Below are 16,622 nucleotides of genomic sequence, written 5' to 3'. Positions count from 1 at the left end.
AATCTAAATTTTGTTTTGGGTAGGATGGCCATTTAATAATGTTAATTCTTCCAATCCATGCACAGGGAATCTCTTTCCATTGTGTGTGTGTGTGTGTGTGTGTGTGTGCGCGCGCGCGTGTGCATGTATGTGTTTCTTCCATTTCTTTTTGCAGCGTCTTATAGTTTTCATTGTATGGGTCCTTCGCCTCCTTTGTTACTTCTCAGTATCTGATTCTTTTTGCTGGGATCGTTTTCTTGATTTTTTCTCTTCTAACTCAACTATTTGCATATAGAAATGCACCTGGCTTTTTCAAATTGATTTTGTACCCTCTCACTTTGCTGAATTGATTTATAATTTCACATAGATATTTACTAGTGTCTTTAGGGTTTCCCAAGTGTATTATCATGGCATCTTTTCTTTTTTTTTTTTTTTTTTTTTTATAGAGGCATGTTTTATTTATTTATTTGTTTATTTGTTTGTTTTGTTTACACATGCACTGGGTACAGTCAGAAGCGCGGGAGGGTGAGAGAATTCACCAGAGCCAGAGCGGGGAGCAGAGCAGGCAGAAGGACCGAAGTACACTGCTGAGGGGAGCAGCGGGCGGCAGGAGAGGTCTGCGCGCCATGTGGGACCCTCCTCCGGTGGCCGGGGAGCAGCCGGGGATCCAGCCGGGGATCGAACCGTCACCGCAGAGGCCGCGGGCAGCTTCGCAACCCAGCGCTCAACCGCTGCGCTACCGGGGAGGCCCTATCATGGCATCTTTTCCAGGTGTATTATCGTGTCATCATATCATATCATGTTACCAAGTTATAAAAAGAAGTTTTAAAACTTCTTTTTTTCTTTTCTTTTCTTTTTTTTTTAAAGATTTATTTATTTATTTATACAAGCACTGGGTACAGTCAGAAGCACGGGAGGGTGAGAGAATCCACCAGAGCCAGAGCAGGGAACAGAAGAGGCAAAGGGATGAAGTACACTGCTGAGGGGAGCAGCGGGCGGCAGGAGAGGTCTGTCGCGCCATGGGGGATCCTCACCAGCAGCCGGGGTTCAAACCGGCGCTGCAGAGGCTGCGGGCAGCTTCGAAGCCCAGCGCTCAACCGCTGTGCCACCAGGGGAGGCCCTTAAAACTTCTTTTTATAATTTGGATTCATTTTATGTCTTTCCTTTGCCTGACTGCTCTAGCTAGAACCCCCAGGACTATGTTGAATAGTCATGGTGAAAGTGGACACCCTTGTCTCTTACCATAGTTCAGAGAACAAGTTTTCAGTCTTTCTCCGTGGAGTGTGATGTTGGCGTGTGTTTCTCACATGTGACCTTTATTATGTTGAGGGATACTCCATCTAGCCTTCGTTTTGTGGGGGAGCTTTTGCATAAGTGTAGCTGAATCTTACCAAATGCTTTGTCTGCATCTGCTGATATAAGCGTATCATTTTTTTTCTTTGTTGATGTGGTGGATTTCAATCGAGTCCACTTTCATTGCTTTTTCAGATGCTGAACGACCCCTGTGGCCCTGGAACAAATCTCACTTGGTCGGGATGTGTGACCATTTGGACGTGTTGTTGAATTCAATTTGTTAAACTGTTGTTGAGAATTTTCGCATCTATGCTTATCAGGGAAATCGGTCTGAATTCTCTTTATTTGTGTGATCTCTGTCGTCAGGTTTTGGTGTCAGAGTGACGCTGGCCTCATAGAGTGTGTTGGGAGCTTTCTCTCTTCCTCTGTATTTTGCAAGAGTTTGAGAAGGGCTGGTGTTAGTTCACCTTTGAAGGTTTGGCGAGAGAGACTTTTTAATTACCTCCAATACATTCATATTTATTGTGGTAATAATAGTGAGGTTAGTTATTTTCCTCATTTTATTTTTGCTTCCCTGACTGTGTTTCATTACTGTTTTCCCTCTCTCGTATACTGGACTTTTGTTCAAAATCTTGGATATTTTTCCTCCCGGTATTTCCAAAAATAAACGTATTATTTTTTTACTCTACTATAGTTACTTTAAGATAAAAATACATTGCGCTCCAGGCTGGAGATAGGCGGGAAGTCGTGATGGGGGCGTCCCGCCAGGGAGGGTCAGGGCAAAGGCTCAGGGTTTCACTTCTCCAGGACCTGGTGCTGTTCTGGAATCCGAGGCCAGGTTGTGGCGGGGAGGCCGTGGCGGGGAGGCCGCGTCGGGGAGGCCGCGTCCTTCCTATTTGAGAGCGAAGGACCCTGCAGTGATGCTAGGGCTGGCGTGGCTGGGGGCCCGTCTCCAGGGCCAGCCTGCATGCCGCCTGCCCCCCAGGCCCACAGAGACACCCGCTCCAGGCCGCTGCTGGGGCCGGACGGAGACTGCGCAGCGGTGGGCTCTGCAGGTGGCCTCTGGGCGGCCGTCTGTGCCACACCTCCTCCGAGACGCCCGCCTGGGGTCCGGCTTCCCTGCCTCCTTCCACCTTGTTCGGAGCAGCCGCACTCTCTGTCCTTCGTGAACCCGCGGGCTTTGAGCCAAGAGGGTCGGGAAAGCTGTATTTGGAGATTAAATTTCCCTCTCCCCCTTCTAGGAGAGGTTGGGGCCCCGAGAACATATAGGTCATGTTTCCAATTATGAAACACCCGCGATGCTGCTTCCCTCCCTTGCGCTTAAAAATAGGCAGGAGCAGGGGGCCGAGCCCGGGAACCCGCAGCCTGGGCAGCCGCCCCACCGGCGCTCGCGCGGCCCACAGTGGGGGGTGTGGCGGGTGTGGCGGGCCGGGCGTGGCTGGGCGGCTCTGCCGGAGGGGGAGTGAGGAGCAGCCGAGCTTCAGGGCTGTGTGCCGGGAAGGTCGTGGCTCCGGGGGGCCCACGGCTGCTGTCCCCGGGCGGCGCAGCTGGACAGGCGGGGGGCCCGCTCTGTAGGGCTCAGGCCGGACAGTGTGTGCTGCAGAGGCGGGGCGGGCGGGCACCACCCACTGCAGACCCGCCGGCCCAGAGGGGGCCCTGGTGGCCCTCGCTTCTGCTGCCCCTGGAGGCACGCGGTCGGTGGTCAGGAGCCCAGTTCCCACGTGTCCTTGGCACCCCGAGGCCCGCAGGGCGGGACCTGCGCAGAGGCGGGTGCAGGGCCGTGGGCGCGCGTGACCTTCAGCGGTCACAGAGTGGCTTCTGCGCCCCCCTTATCACTGGTGGGGTGCTCCCCCAAGTGCAGCGGCACCCGTGGGCAAGGGGGAAGCATCCACAGAGAGGGAAGCAGTGGGGTCTGGGCACCCTGAGGAGGGTGCTGAGGAGGGTGGCGGCCTCCCTGGGCTTCGTAGCAGCGCCCAGCGCGCTCTGCTGTCGGGGTGTGGGGCGGAGGGGCACCCCAGCAGGCCTCGCCGACTCGCTCCAGGCCTCGCTACTGCCTGTCTGGGCAGCGTGCAGGGTCCCATCTGGGAGGCGACCTCGGTGTCCCCCCAGGAAAGGGCTGCGCAGTGTGGGTGTTGCCTGGCCACCCCTGCCTGTGCCCCGCCCGTGACGGCGCAGACCCCGCACGTGTGCAGCCCCTCCTGCACCCCGGGACAAGGGGCCGGCCCCAGGGCCACTCATGAGGTCACGGGGAGCCAGCGAGGCCCCAGCCCACGGCCTCCTCCCGGCTGCCCACACCTTGTCCGCAGGACCCGAGGCCGGTGGGGGCCAGCGCGCCCTGTCCCTCCAGGGCCGTGGACAGATGCGCCCCTGTGGGCTGCGGCCAGGGGAGGGGGCGCCGTTCCTGGGCGGGGTTTGTCTTCCCTCCCGGGTTGTGTGCAGGTTTAGGAAATTAACAAAAAATACTTGCTGCTGATGTTTTCAATCAGTTTATTGGTCAACATTTGAAAAAGAAGGTTTAGGACCACATAACTGTGTGAGGCGCCAGGTCACAGGGCAGAGGTTGCGGGGGCCGCAGAGGGCCGCTGTGAGAGGAGGCGGCTTCTCTCTGGGGCTGCAGGTCCAGCACGGAGGAGCCATGGGGTATCTGGGGTGCCGGCTGCCCTGGGTGGAGCCGAGGTTGCGAGAGAGGCCTGGCGCCCAGAGGGCAAGCTGGCACCAACAGGCTCCGAGGCTTCGCGCCGTGGATGGCCAGGGCCAGCTGCTCTCTCATGCCTGGAGCCCCAGCTAGACACAGCGGCCTGTTGCCCAGCAGGCTGGTCCTAAGCACACGCGTGCCAGGCCCAGCCCCTGCAGAGGGAGCCCCCATGGGGTCCCAGAGGGTGACGCTGTGCCCAGCTCCCTGTGGTGCTCTGTAACCCTGCTCTCCCTCCAGGACACCCGGCCAGACTGTGCCCGTGTCCTCCAGGACCGGCCCACTGGTCTCCATGCCTCTGGGGACAGGCCTGGGGAAGGTGAGTCTGGTGTGGGAGGCCCAAGGCCAGCCCCAGTGGCAACGGGTCTGGGAGGCTGCGAGAACCTGGGAAGTGACCCGCAGGGGCCTGGCTCTGGGCCAGAATGGCCACAACCAAAGTCTGCCCCCCACAGGACCCCAGTTTGCGGGGGACAGGTGGTCATAAGCATGACTCATGGCCGGCCCGGGGCACCTCCTGCTCGGCAGGCAGGCACCGCCCGGCTCCCAGCTCCCAACTGTCTTCAGGACTCCACCATGACGGAGGCGGCTGGCTTGGTAGGGACAGCGGCCCTGGCTGGCGGGGAGCTGCCCCGCCATCTTCCCTCTGCAGCAGCCATGCGCTCGGGGGGTAGCGTGCAGGCCTGCCTCGTCCCCAGAAGCCAAGCAGGGGTTTCCCGCTGCCCGCAGGCTGGGCCCCTGCTCCGTCCGCCCCCACCGTGCAGCGCCTGCTTCTTCCAGCAGCAGCAGGTGCCCACACGGCCCAGGCAGGGATCGCTCGGAGCACGAGCACCCGCGAGCCAGGAGCAAGGGCTGCTTTTCATGCGTGCGCCCTCGGTGCCAGCCGCCCCCTCCTGCGGAGCAGTGCCCGAGGGAGGAGCGGGGAGGTGGCCTGGGGTCCAGCCGCCCTGCAGGGGGCTCTGTGCAGGAGCCAGGGAGGCCGTCCTCCCCACCCAGTCCTCCCCAGCCTGCCTGCGCACTCAGCCCTTGGAGGACGAGCGGCGTGGGGGCGGCTGTGCTTCCCGTAGCCGCCGGCCGAGCCCCCCGCAGACTCCAGTGTCAGCCCCGGCCACGCTGCCTCCTGCCGGAGGAGGGACCCAGTAGACCCTGCAGCGAGGCCGGGGGAGGCCCGCGCACCCCTGCCCAAGACCGCGGCCCTTGTCGTCCACCTTGAGCTGTGGACACGGCCCCACGTGAGCGCCAGGCCTGCAGCCTCCCGGGCCCGGGGCTGACGGACACAAGTGAGACGTCCAGGGTGCCCACCCCCACCCCAGGACCGTGGCTCAGGCCCAGACTTGCAAGAAAAGCCAGGCAGCTTTACTTTTTGTACAAGAGCTTCTGAATTTTACCTATTTGCAACAAATTCCAGGTTTTCCCAAGCACCAAGCAAACCACTCTGCAGGCGGTGTGGGGCGAGGGAAATTGGCGAGGGGCGAGGGGCGAGGGGCGAGGGAAATTGGCGAGGGGCGAGGGGCGAGGGCGTTGGCAAGGGGTGAGAGGTATTGCCAAGGAGCTCTTCTCGAGGATAAGACCCTGACTGCTTTGCTCCGGCCGGGTAGCTCTGCTGAGCGTAGTGACCAAGCCCCCTGGGGGTCCTTGTGTTGGGGGCGCCCCGAGGCCTCCGGCGCAGCGGCACTCAGAGGGACTTGGCCGCCAGGAACTGAGACATGCCCTGGCCCTGCCTTGCCAGGCCCAACGTCTGGCCCAAGGGCCTGCGTCTTCCCGCCAGGCGGTCATGCCGTGGCCGGCTGCTCGGACACACAATCGCACTTCCCCGGGCAGGAGCACAGAGGCTCAGGCTCCCAGCAAGGCGGCCAGTCAGGCCACCCGCTCACCCTCAGGCTCACAAGGCTGTGGGCAGAGCCAGCTTCCCACGCCCGGGCCACAGTGGGGTGTGCCCTTCCTCCTGCTCTGGCGCCCACCTGATGAGACCAGGCCCACCCAGACTGTCTCGTGCTTGACTGACTTAAAGCCCGCTGACCAGGGCCTTTACACTGCGGGAAGCCCTTTCCCTTGGTCCAGCCTGACCACAAGAGCGGCCCCTTGTGCACAGCCCCTCCACACCCAAGGCGGGTGCCCACCCCGGGGTAGGCCTGGGGGGCACCTTAGAATTCTTCCCACCGCACCCAGACAGACTCCTCTTCTCGCTGATATTTGATTGTCCTCTGAACGTAAGGCGATGCTCAGTAATGTCTGACATCAGCTTTTTAGGGCTGAAATGTAGCGTTTTGCTCTCAAGGGCCTGCTGGACCGTGACCAGGCCGCCTGCCCGTGAGGGCCGGGGTGAACCGAGGTCCTCGCCTTGGCTCGGACACAAGCTGCGGTTTCCCTCGGTGAGTCACGTCTTGTTTGCTCTTGGCCGAGGCGGCGTTCGGGCCCTGGGGCCGGACAGACCCGGTGACTGGTGCTGGTCACTCGGTTTTCCAGGAACGGAGATTCCGCCGCACCACACAGGGGTCAGCGGGGGCTTCAGCAGCTTGTCCGGGGCAGAAGGCGCCCCCCACCCCCCCACCCCAGGCTGCAGCCCTGGAACCCATGTGTGTCCTGCTTCTTGCGGCCTCTCCGCCTTGGGCAGGGGCATCACGCCGCGAGGCCCCGTCCAGCTGGAGACACCAGCACCACTGGCCATGTGGTCACACGTGGGGGAGCCGAAGTGCGCAGAGACGCGTTTCACCCGGGCGCCGCCATGGGTAGGGGGTGTCTCCTGGGGGAGCTGTGGTTGGCTCCCTGAGGGGCCGGCCGCCCTGCCCTCCCAGGCCCATCTCTGCACGGGGCTGGGCTGACCCTGGACCCCCTGGGCGGATGGTCTCCCGGCTGGGCCTTGCTGTTCAGCCACCGTCCGGGCCCCGCGGCCTCTTGACCGTGTGACCGTCCAGGGCCCGGAACATTTCATCTGAATCAACAAGTTCTGCGGCCGGACACCCCACACTGAACCCCGCTGAGCCCACAACCTTCCAAGCTTTCACTGATTCCCGAGTTTATGATTTTGTCATCGTTTTAAACAATTTTCTGAACATGCTTATTTTTCATTTTGCTGTTGCAAAATAAACAATAATCAAATAAGACTTCAGCAAGTTAAAACCACAATCACTGTCAACACAAGCTCTCTCCATATTTTATGTTCTTCTGCCTGTTATTAATTTCCAGAAATCAAGTTGGCCAAGCCAGGTCGACGCCCTGCGGCGGGTTCACAGGGAACAGCTGCCCGCCCCAGCTCTGGAGCTGGACTCGGTGACTCGCCTGCAGCGGGGAGGGCCTGACTGCAGGGGGGTGGCCGCGGAGAGGGGCTTGCTGCAGCGGGAGGGGGTGCGGCCCTGGAGAGGGGCTTGCTGCAGACGGGGCGGCTGCAGAGCCGGACCCCAACCCCATGGCCCGCCCAGGCCGCTCCTCCCCTCCACACCAACGCCCACCCCCGCGACCCTGGCACCCAGTCCCCTCACGCGGGGCCTCTCCTGGCCCTTCACTTGCCCTGGGAAGTTAACCTTCCTGTGTCTGACTCCCCCAGAACCCAGGAGACGCCCAGTGCCAAGGTCAGTAGATAAACTGAGGCCGAGGGTGTGGAGATGCAGCCAGGGTAAGGCAGCGGCTTCCGGCTTATTCCCCTGGGAGGTGAGCCCCCCACCCCAGGCCTCCAGGGCCCACAAGAACACTCCCTCGGGGCCTGTGGAGCTCCCTAGTCGCTGTTGCCTCCAGCAAAAAAGGGGCCCTGAGGGTGCTGAGACCTAGGGCTGGGGGGGTCTCCCAAGGGGGTTCCTGGCGCCCAGCCTGTCTCCACCGCCTGGGCCCGTCCCGGGACACCCTCCCACCCGTTCCTTCCTTCCAGCCTGAACGTCCTTTTGTTAATTGCTGTGTCACTGGTCTAGAAGGACACCACAGTGACTTAGGGGTGCGGGTCCTCAGATGTGTGTCGCCCATTCTTGGCCGCGCCCAGCTTCTCCGTCAGGTTCCGCGCTGACTCTGCTTGGTCTCGTCTGGGCTGTGCTCGGCAGCAGGGTGCTGGGCTCCTCCTCCTGCCTGGACCCCCTCGGCACCCCCAGGCCCGTCCATGTTCTCACGCCCTGTCCGAGGCCCCAGCGCTGAGCCGGCTGCAGAGGAGAAGGCCTGGCGGCCTGGGAGCCTGCTGCTGAGGGCTTCTCCTGGGGAGGGTGCCCAGCGCTCAGGCCGCCGGGCCGGCGAGACCCAGTGTGGCGGGAGGAGACAGGTGCAGAGGGGCCCTGCTGTCTGCGCTGGGACCGGAGGCCTCCTCCGTGGGCATCTGCTCTGCGTGCAGTGAGGCACCGGCTTGACTGTGTTCACTGAGAGCCACCCTAGCCGCCGGCTGACAGCTTGGGATTGCCCCTGAGGCCCACGAGGCAGCCCGTCCTGGTGACCTCTGCCTCTGCGCGCTTGTATCTGCCTTTCCTTGGGACAGTGCCTGGGACCTCACACCGGCTCCGTCTGTGTCTGCTGATTGAAGGAATGAGTGGGTGGGTGGGTGGGGAAGTCATGTGGGTCAGTGGGAAATAGGTGCTGTAAAGGGGTTTCATTTAAAGATGGCAGCGTCAGGAGAACCTGGAACCGCCTCCCCACGGGCACAGCAAATCCAGCAAAAAATAATTCACCCTGAGGCGGATCGGAAAGCGGGTTAGTGGAACTTCCACTACGTAGGAAAAGCAGGTGCCCTGAGACTGGTGCAGAAACCAGGTAGGCGGTCACCCAGGGAGCAACCCCAGTGGGGAGCAGCCCCAAAGGGGTGGGGGTCCTCCCTGGGGAAGGAGCCGGGGGAGGAAAGGCACGCGAAACTCAGTGGAGTTGCGGGCTAGAAGATCTACATTGCAAAGCCCGTCTTCCCTGTGCAAACGACAGATATCAGAGAGAGAATTTAAAAGAGGGACATCATTTCCAATTGCATCAAAAAGAATAAAATACCTAGGAATAAACTGGATCAAGGAAGTGAAAGAGGTGTACCGAGAACTATGAGGCGCTGTTGAAAGAAATTAAAGAAAATGTTAAGAAATGAAGAGATAGTCTATGCTCATGGCTAGGAGGAATTAGTATTGTTTTTCGTTTACCTAAAGCAATATATAGATTCAGTGCAATCCTTGTAAAATCCCAATGGCCTTCTTCACCGAACAAAAAAATCATAAAATTTGTGTGGAACTACCCAAAGGGCTTGAGCGGCGGAAGAAATTTCGGGAGGAAAAAAGAACAAAAATGGATGTATCTCCCTGATTTCAAGCTAGAATACAAAGCTATAGAAATCAAAACAGTATGTTATTGGACTAAAAAGATGTGCAGATCAGAGAAAGAGAATTGAGAGACCAGAAATAGCTCCACCCATATAGGAACAACCAATTCATGACGAAGGAGCTAAGACGGAGAGAGGAGAATCGAGTAAGTGGAGCCGCGTGGACGGGACCGCTGCAGGCAAGGAATGAAAGATGACGCCTTCCTTGGACCATACTCCAGAATTGATTCAGATGGATTAAAGGGTTGAACCTCAGACCTGCAATCACAGCAGTGAAAATGCAGGGAATGTGCCCCTCAGCACCCGCCTGGTAGCTGTCTTGGTGGGTTCTTCCCCAGTGGCAGAGGAAACACAAGCACGAATAAGCCAGTGAGACCCCATCGAGCTAACAAGCTGCTGCACAGTGGACAGCCAATGTCAAAATGAGTGGTGTGCATCTTACTGAGTGGGAGGAAGTATTTGCTGATCATAAAGCTGATAAGGGACTGATACCCAAAATATATAAAACCTCATACAGCTCCACCAACCTCCCCACCCCCCGGATTACAAATGGCTCTAAGTAGACACGTCAGCAGAGGAGACAGATGCCAACAGACACCAGGGGAGAAGGTCCCCGACGCTCCCAGCAGGAGACACAGCCAGACCCCACCCCAGGCCAGCATTCACTGCGACAGTGTGGGAGAGCCAGGAGGCTGGGGGGACCCCCACACGGGCGGTGTAGGTGGTGCAGCGCTGTGGGTCGGTCCCCGTGGGGGCTGGGGCATGAGCTCCTGGAGACAGCATTGAGCAGGGCGTCAGGGCCTCGTGGTCAAGGGACCGTGGGCTTCCCTGGGTGTCGACCTTGTGGCCCTGTCGGTCCCCCTCCTTGGGGCCCAGCTTGGCCTGGATCTGGCCCTGGGCAGGTGGGATGAGCTCGCACGAGGGTCCAGAGCGATTCTGACTGCAGCCTGGAGGGCCGGCCGGTGCCCTCTGGACTCCGCCAGTGGTCACCGCAGCAGCCGGCCCGCCAGAACACAGAGCCCAGCTGGTGGCCCCTAGCCTGTGGCTTCTGCCGTCGTCAGGGGGTGTGGCCGCCCGCGGGGAGCACCGCTGCTTTTACAAGCGGGTGCAGAAGGTCAGGAGCAAAGTTAATTTTCCACTTTTATGGGCAACGGAAAGAATTCTTTGTGACGAGGCTTAAAATTGAAAAAGAAAAAAGAAAGCGACCTCCAGCTGTAAACACAACCAGCTCTAAGGAAACGCAGCTTTGCCAACCACAGCGCCGGTGTCTGGTGGGGGCAGTTTCCTGGCCAGAAGCACCGCGGGCACCAGGTACCGGCACCAGGACAGAGCCGGGGCCGCCGGGGCTGCCAGGGCCGCCTGAGACCTGGGGATGAAACTCCGGAGAGTAACCAGCGTCGAGATGGAAAGCGGAGCGGTGGGCAGGCTGGACGGAGGGCCCAGTGACGGAGGGCAGGGCGGTCTAGGCTGTCTGCGCCTGAGCTGGAGGAGCCGGTGGGCACGCGCCCGGGACCAGCAGGGGCCGACGCCAGCACAGCGTCCGGCGGCCCCGGGATGCGGGGTGTGGGCAGCGAGCTGTGTTTACCCCGCCTGCCCGGACCAAGCCCCCGCCTGGCCCTGGAGATGTTTTCCTGTCTCAGCATTAAAATCCACAAGGGTTACATAAGCCCCGAGCGCAGGAACGGATCCCGCGTTTCCTGGAATCTGTGAGTCAGCGCTGGCCGGGGCCCGCGAGGCCACTGGCACCACCCGTCCCCTCCCATCCAGGCAGCTCCGCTCAGTCTCTCGCATGAGGTCAGGGCGGGCCTGGGGTCCAGGAAGCTCGCTTGTTGACCGACTCCCCTTGCTCTCACGCCTCTCCCTCTGAGCCTCCCGTGATCTCTCCCACCCCCTTGGTGCGCCTTCAGAACCCACAAGCCGGGCAGGCCTGTGCCCTGGTCTCTGGCAGGTGGATGGGGGCAGCCCGGGCCCTGCCACCCGCTCCCTCTGGCGCTGGGCGTTCGGCGGGCGTGTCTAGCTCCAGGCCCGCGTCTTTCCTTCCAGTGTCTGCACCGCTCGTACCCCCAGGAGACTGCACGGGGAGCCAGTGTCCCTGCCTGCAGCTGGGGGTGCAGCTGCTCCCCTACTCTGCAGCCCAGGCGAGGCCCTGGGAGCTCCTGGCAGCTGCACCCAGGAGCACCCGAGTGCCAGCCCCACACACCTCGCTGGGGGTCAGCTGGGCGTCCCCAGGACCTGGGGGGGTGAGTCTCGCCTTGCCCGTGTCCGTGTCCAGACGCCCTCGCCTCACGAGGACACTCCCTCCCTGGGCAAACCCCTCCCGGCGGGCGCACTGTGGGGAGCTGGGGGTTGCGCCCCCACCTTGTGGCCACACACCCCCCACTCCTGTGTTGGAGTCCAGCCCCGCGTCCCTGAAGGGGTCAGTGCTGGGTTTTCAGAGAGAAAGGGTCTCCCAGCAGTCCGGTGGCGGCGCCCACAGCCTGGTCCGGTTCCGACAGCCAGAGGCTCGTCCTGATGCGGCCCGCGGGTGCTGAGGCTGGTTCGCGTCTGCTGCGCGGGCGGCTCGTCCATTGGCGTCTTGTCTGCTCAGGAGCAGGCCCTGCGCCCGGGCCGCCTCGCAAGGGTGCCTCATGCCGGCCAGCACCGGGGCCTTCCTGCTGCCCTGGCCCCTGCCTGCCCGCGGGGGACGCTCCCGTGAACAGGCCTCGCTGCCGCACGCGGGCCAGGCGGTCACCAGGGCTGCGGCGTCACTCCTGGCGCGTGCGGCCGTGCCCGAGGGACGCGTGTCCTGCCTCTCGCGTTCTTCGGCTCCGGCGTCCTGGCCTTGCGCCTATGGCCAGTTGCAGAGTCTCAGTTCTGCACGACGAGGGGAGACCTGAGGTGGCGGTGGGGGGGGGCTGCTGGGGTTGAGGGGCCTCAGTGCCCCCAGACCACACTCTGGAAGCAGCCCACGTGTGCGTTCATATTTGCTGTACTTTATTGTCATTTAAATTAGCATTTTAAAATACGACAAGCGCTCAGAGCCCGGGTAATTGTAATGTTCAATTTAGCATCGAATGTCAAACTTAGAGAAAGTAGAGGATTCCCCAGCAAAATAAATTCCCAAGTTGGGTTCAGAGAACTATCAGGTTCATCCCAGAAACAACGAAGGCAACATCCGCGGTTGTACAGAGCGGTCGGCTGGCAAGGCCACGCAGCCGCGGGCTCCTGCACGAGCGCCAGTCGCCGCCGGGACAAGAGCTGTGGCCACCAGCTGTCCCAGCCCCAGAGCAGGCCGCCGCGGGTGGGACTCGCCGACGTTGGGGTCCCTGTGAGGGGACGTCTGTGAGGGGCCTGGGACGTGGCCAGGAATTGTTTGTAATCCCCTGGGATTCTGGTGGGCCATCAAGAGGGGAGGTCGCAGCCACAAACAGCCGCACCCTGCGGCATTGTCCACTCAGGCCCGCCTCCCTGCGCGCACACCTGCATGGTAAAGATGTTTTTTGAAGTGACGGTTGAGCGCTGGGTTGTGAAGCTGCCCGTGGCCTCTGCGGCGCCGGTTCGATCCCCGGCTCCTCCCCGGCCACCGGAGGAGGGTCCCACATGGCGCGCAGACCTCTCCTGCCGCTGCTGCTCCCCTCAGCAGTGTGCTTCGGTCCTTCTGCCTGCTCTGCTCCCCGCTCTGGCTCTGGTGAATTCTCTCGCCCTCCCGCGCTTCTGACTGTACCCAGTGCTCGTATAAATAAATAAATAAATTTTTTTTAAAAAAATAAATGAATAAAGTGTGCAGTGCACGCCATTATAAATCACCACCTGTATACGCGACTTTAAGTTCACCGCTAAAAGTCCCATTCTATTCTGGCTTTTTCAAATAGTATAAACACGGCACGGGCCATGTCCCCACAGACATTCTCAGCTGTGGCTGTAGTTGCATAAATTTGAGTTGAAGATTTTCAATTAGAATTTTGCAATTACTCAAAAGAAGAATGGGCGCCTGCCCAGCGGGGTCTGTGCACACGAGGCCGCGGCCGCAGCTCAGGAGACCTTGTCATAAAAGGAAACAACGAAAAGACAGACATTTGATGACGTTCATTAGTTTCTTCTCCTCACAATAAAAGTGTAAGTGAAGTAGAAACAAAAGGACGCTGTTTAAACACAAGAAAGGCTGTGTACTCAAAACCAGGATCAAACATTTTCTAAGTGGTCAAAATTAAAATAACTTCAGTTCCCATGGAGAATTAGAAGTGATGCTCAGAATTAATTTGACACAGCGGCAAAGACTTTTAACCAATGAAAATAACAGAAAATTAAGTAGCTTGCATTTATACTGGAGGAGAGAAGGTGACATTATCTCCCAGTGCTGGCATAATTAGCTGTGGAAAGCACAAAGCCAGCTCTGATGATGGAGTTGCAGGCCGCGTGGAAGGGCGGTGAGCTCGCCGTAGCTCTGCCTCTCTTTAGTAATAATATAAATGAGGGAAATACTCCATTTTCAATAGGGATAAAGTACAAAATTCTTGGGAATCCGTTTAATAAGTGCAGAGACAGTCTACTGAAAGGAAACACAGATCTTATTGGAAAACATAAAAGCTGTCTAAGTAAGTGAGCACAGAGCGGCGGTCTGGTAATAATGTCCCCCAAATTTATAAATTAAATGCACGTATAGTCAGAACCGGAGCTTTCATTGAGTTGAATAGAAGACCTAACCGTCTGCCCCCAGCAGCTGCCTCCCCCACCCCTGAGCCCCCAGAGGCGGCCACGGTCCTCTGGGAGGCCTGGGGGTGCAGTGCTGGGCGCTGGGACCCGCACACAGCGCCGAGCACGTGTTCTTGGCTTTTTGGTTTATTTTATTTTATTTATTTATTTACACAAGCACTGGGGACAGTCAGAAGCGCGGGAGGGTGAGAGAACTCACCAGAGCCAGAGCGGGGAGCAGAGCAGGCAGAAGGACCGCAGTACACTGCTGAGGGGAGCAGCGGGCGGCAGGAGAGGTCTGCGCGCCATGTGGGACCCTCACCTGGTGGCCGGGGATTGAACCAGCGCTGCAGAGGCTGCGGGCAGCTTCACAGACCAGCGCTCAACTGCTGTGCCACCGGGGAGGCCCTTTGGCTTATTTTTATGTCTTTAAAAATACAAAAGGGCCTCCCTGGTGGCGCAGGGGTTAAGATGCAACCTATGAAGCTGTCCGTAGCCACTGCACCACGAGTTCGATTCCCGGCCAGGGAGGTGACCCACATGGCACGGCAGACCTCTCCTGACTTGCCCGCTGCTCCCCTCAGCGGTGTATTTCAGTCAGTCTGCCTGTTCTGCTCCCCGCTCTCTCTGGTCAATCCTCTCACCCTCCAGTGCCTCTGACTGTACCCCAGTTCTTGTGTGCATAAGTAAATAAATCTTTTAAAAAAATACGAAAGCCAGTCTTTGCCTGCAGACAAAACCAGCCCGTGGCCGATGCTGGTCCAGCAGTGGCCGCCCTGCACGGCAATGGATAGGGCCGCCTACCATTGGGCCGCAGAGCGCGGGCTGGGCAGCGCGGGAGGGCGCAGGCCATGTCCCCACCTGCCTGGCTTCAGCCTCCCTGCGAAGGTCAGCCCCACGGCCCCCACGCGCTCGAGGCACAGCAGAGGGGGCAGCGCGAAGGCACCGCGGGTGGGCAGGCGCGGGACACGGGCACGCTGGGCATGCAGGAGTGCAAGCTGCTGCCCTGGCGAGCCCGACTGGAGTTGCCCACCCGGCCGCGGTGGCCCCGGGTGTGCCCTCGGCCTCGCCTGACGCGGGGTGGGCGGCGCCGGGGGCGCATGACCCAGGGCCAGGGCAGCAGCAGGTCCGAAAGGCGCTGGGGGCCTGGGGCTGCCCGAGGACAGCGAGCTCATGCATCCGACATATTTTCGGATGAGAGCGAGCCCACGTTTTACTTTTGAATTGAAAACTAAGTCATTTAAAACGCGTACCCAAGTGTCAAGGTGGAAAATTGAGAATCCCGCACGTGCGGAAAGCCGGAGCGCGCCCCTGGCTGCGGGCGGCCGTGCCCTCGGCGGGGGAGCCCGCGGACAAGCGGAGAAGCTGAGCCGTGAGGCCGAGGGCCGCCGTGTGCCCGTGCGCTCGCTGACCCCTTGTGGAGAAGCGGGAAACAGCCACAGTCCGGGCCGGGCGAGCTGGCGGGGGCCTCCAGGGGCCTCCAGACGCCCCGCTGCGGACAGAAGACGGGTGCGAGGGCAGGGCACCCGGGCGGGGGCGGGACACCCTGGACCCGGACAGCCCAGCAGGTAGCACAGCCGTGAGACCAGGCCCCGGACCCCGCAAGCGTGGACACTGGGGCCACATGCCCAGAAGCAGCTCCTCCTCCGCACCCCTCTCCTGTCCAGAGCCGCGGCCCTCTCTGACTTCGGGCGTCGAGGCCACCGGTGTGCGCGCCGGCTCTCGGGCCTCCTGCCCGCTTGGCCACGGCTTGTCGGTCCCGTTGCGCCGTGTGTCAAAGGCCACGCTTGAGGCTGGCTGGCCAGCCGCGGCCGGGAGGGAAGAGCTCTTCATCACCAGGGTCTCCCCGATGCGGCGTCCCCGGGGCGTCTTTGGGTTTGATCTTTGGCATCGTCCTGCCCACTGCTGAGATTTGGGGCGTCCCCGTCTCTGCGTGGCCCGGAGCATCAAGCAGATGGTCACCGGGAGGGAAGGCCCGGCAGGCCCATGGCCCCACAGCCCGGGCACTCACTTGTTTTGGGCACTTGCGGGGGTGGGGGGGTCTGACCGCCCCGTTTTCACTGGTGTTATTTGACCTAGAGTTTACTAGTTGCCAGGAAACACTTTCAACTTCCCTTAACGAGGGTAGCTTAAATGAGAAGCAGGCTCCGGCGCCCACGCCAGGCCCGCTGCCTCCGGGGTCTGCATCTTTCTCAAGTCTGAGAGCGGCGGAAGCTGGGGAACCCCTGACCACGCAGTGCGCATGCTGGCTCCGGGGGTCTGTGCACCCCTCAGGCTGTGCCCTGACGCGCTGGGCTGTCCCAGCCTCCGCATCACCGGCCTCCCAGGACAGCGTCTGGGCAGCGGCCAAGGGCTCCAGGAGGCCATGCAGGCCTGCGGGCGGACCCGGACCGCGAGGCCTGTGGGAGGCCCCTGCGCCAAGGTGGGCGCGGAGCTGAGTGATCAGTCCCTGCACCCCGACAGGTGCACAGCGCCAGGGCAGACTCGGGACAGCACAGCCCACCTTGGAAGTAGGGGGAGGCCCAGGGCCCCGTCTGTACTGGCCTGCGTGGCTCCCGGGCTGGTCTCTGAGTATCCGGGCCTGGGTCAGGGCCTCAAAGCAACTGTGACTCCTGTGGCTGGAGGGAAGGAGCAGCAGAAATGGGACCTGATTCCCGGAGAACAAAAGCCAGGTGAGGACTCAGCTGCGGCTGCGCAGGGAGCGGCTCACGAAGTAAAACAGAA

Source organism: Talpa europaea, assembly GCF_964194135.1.
Source record: "Talpa europaea genome assembly, chromosome: 14".
Lineage (NCBI taxonomy): Eukaryota > Metazoa > Chordata > Mammalia > Eulipotyphla > Talpidae > Talpa > Talpa europaea.
The sequence above is the reverse complement of the archived record's forward strand: the minus strand, read 5'-3'. Positions refer to the sequence as shown.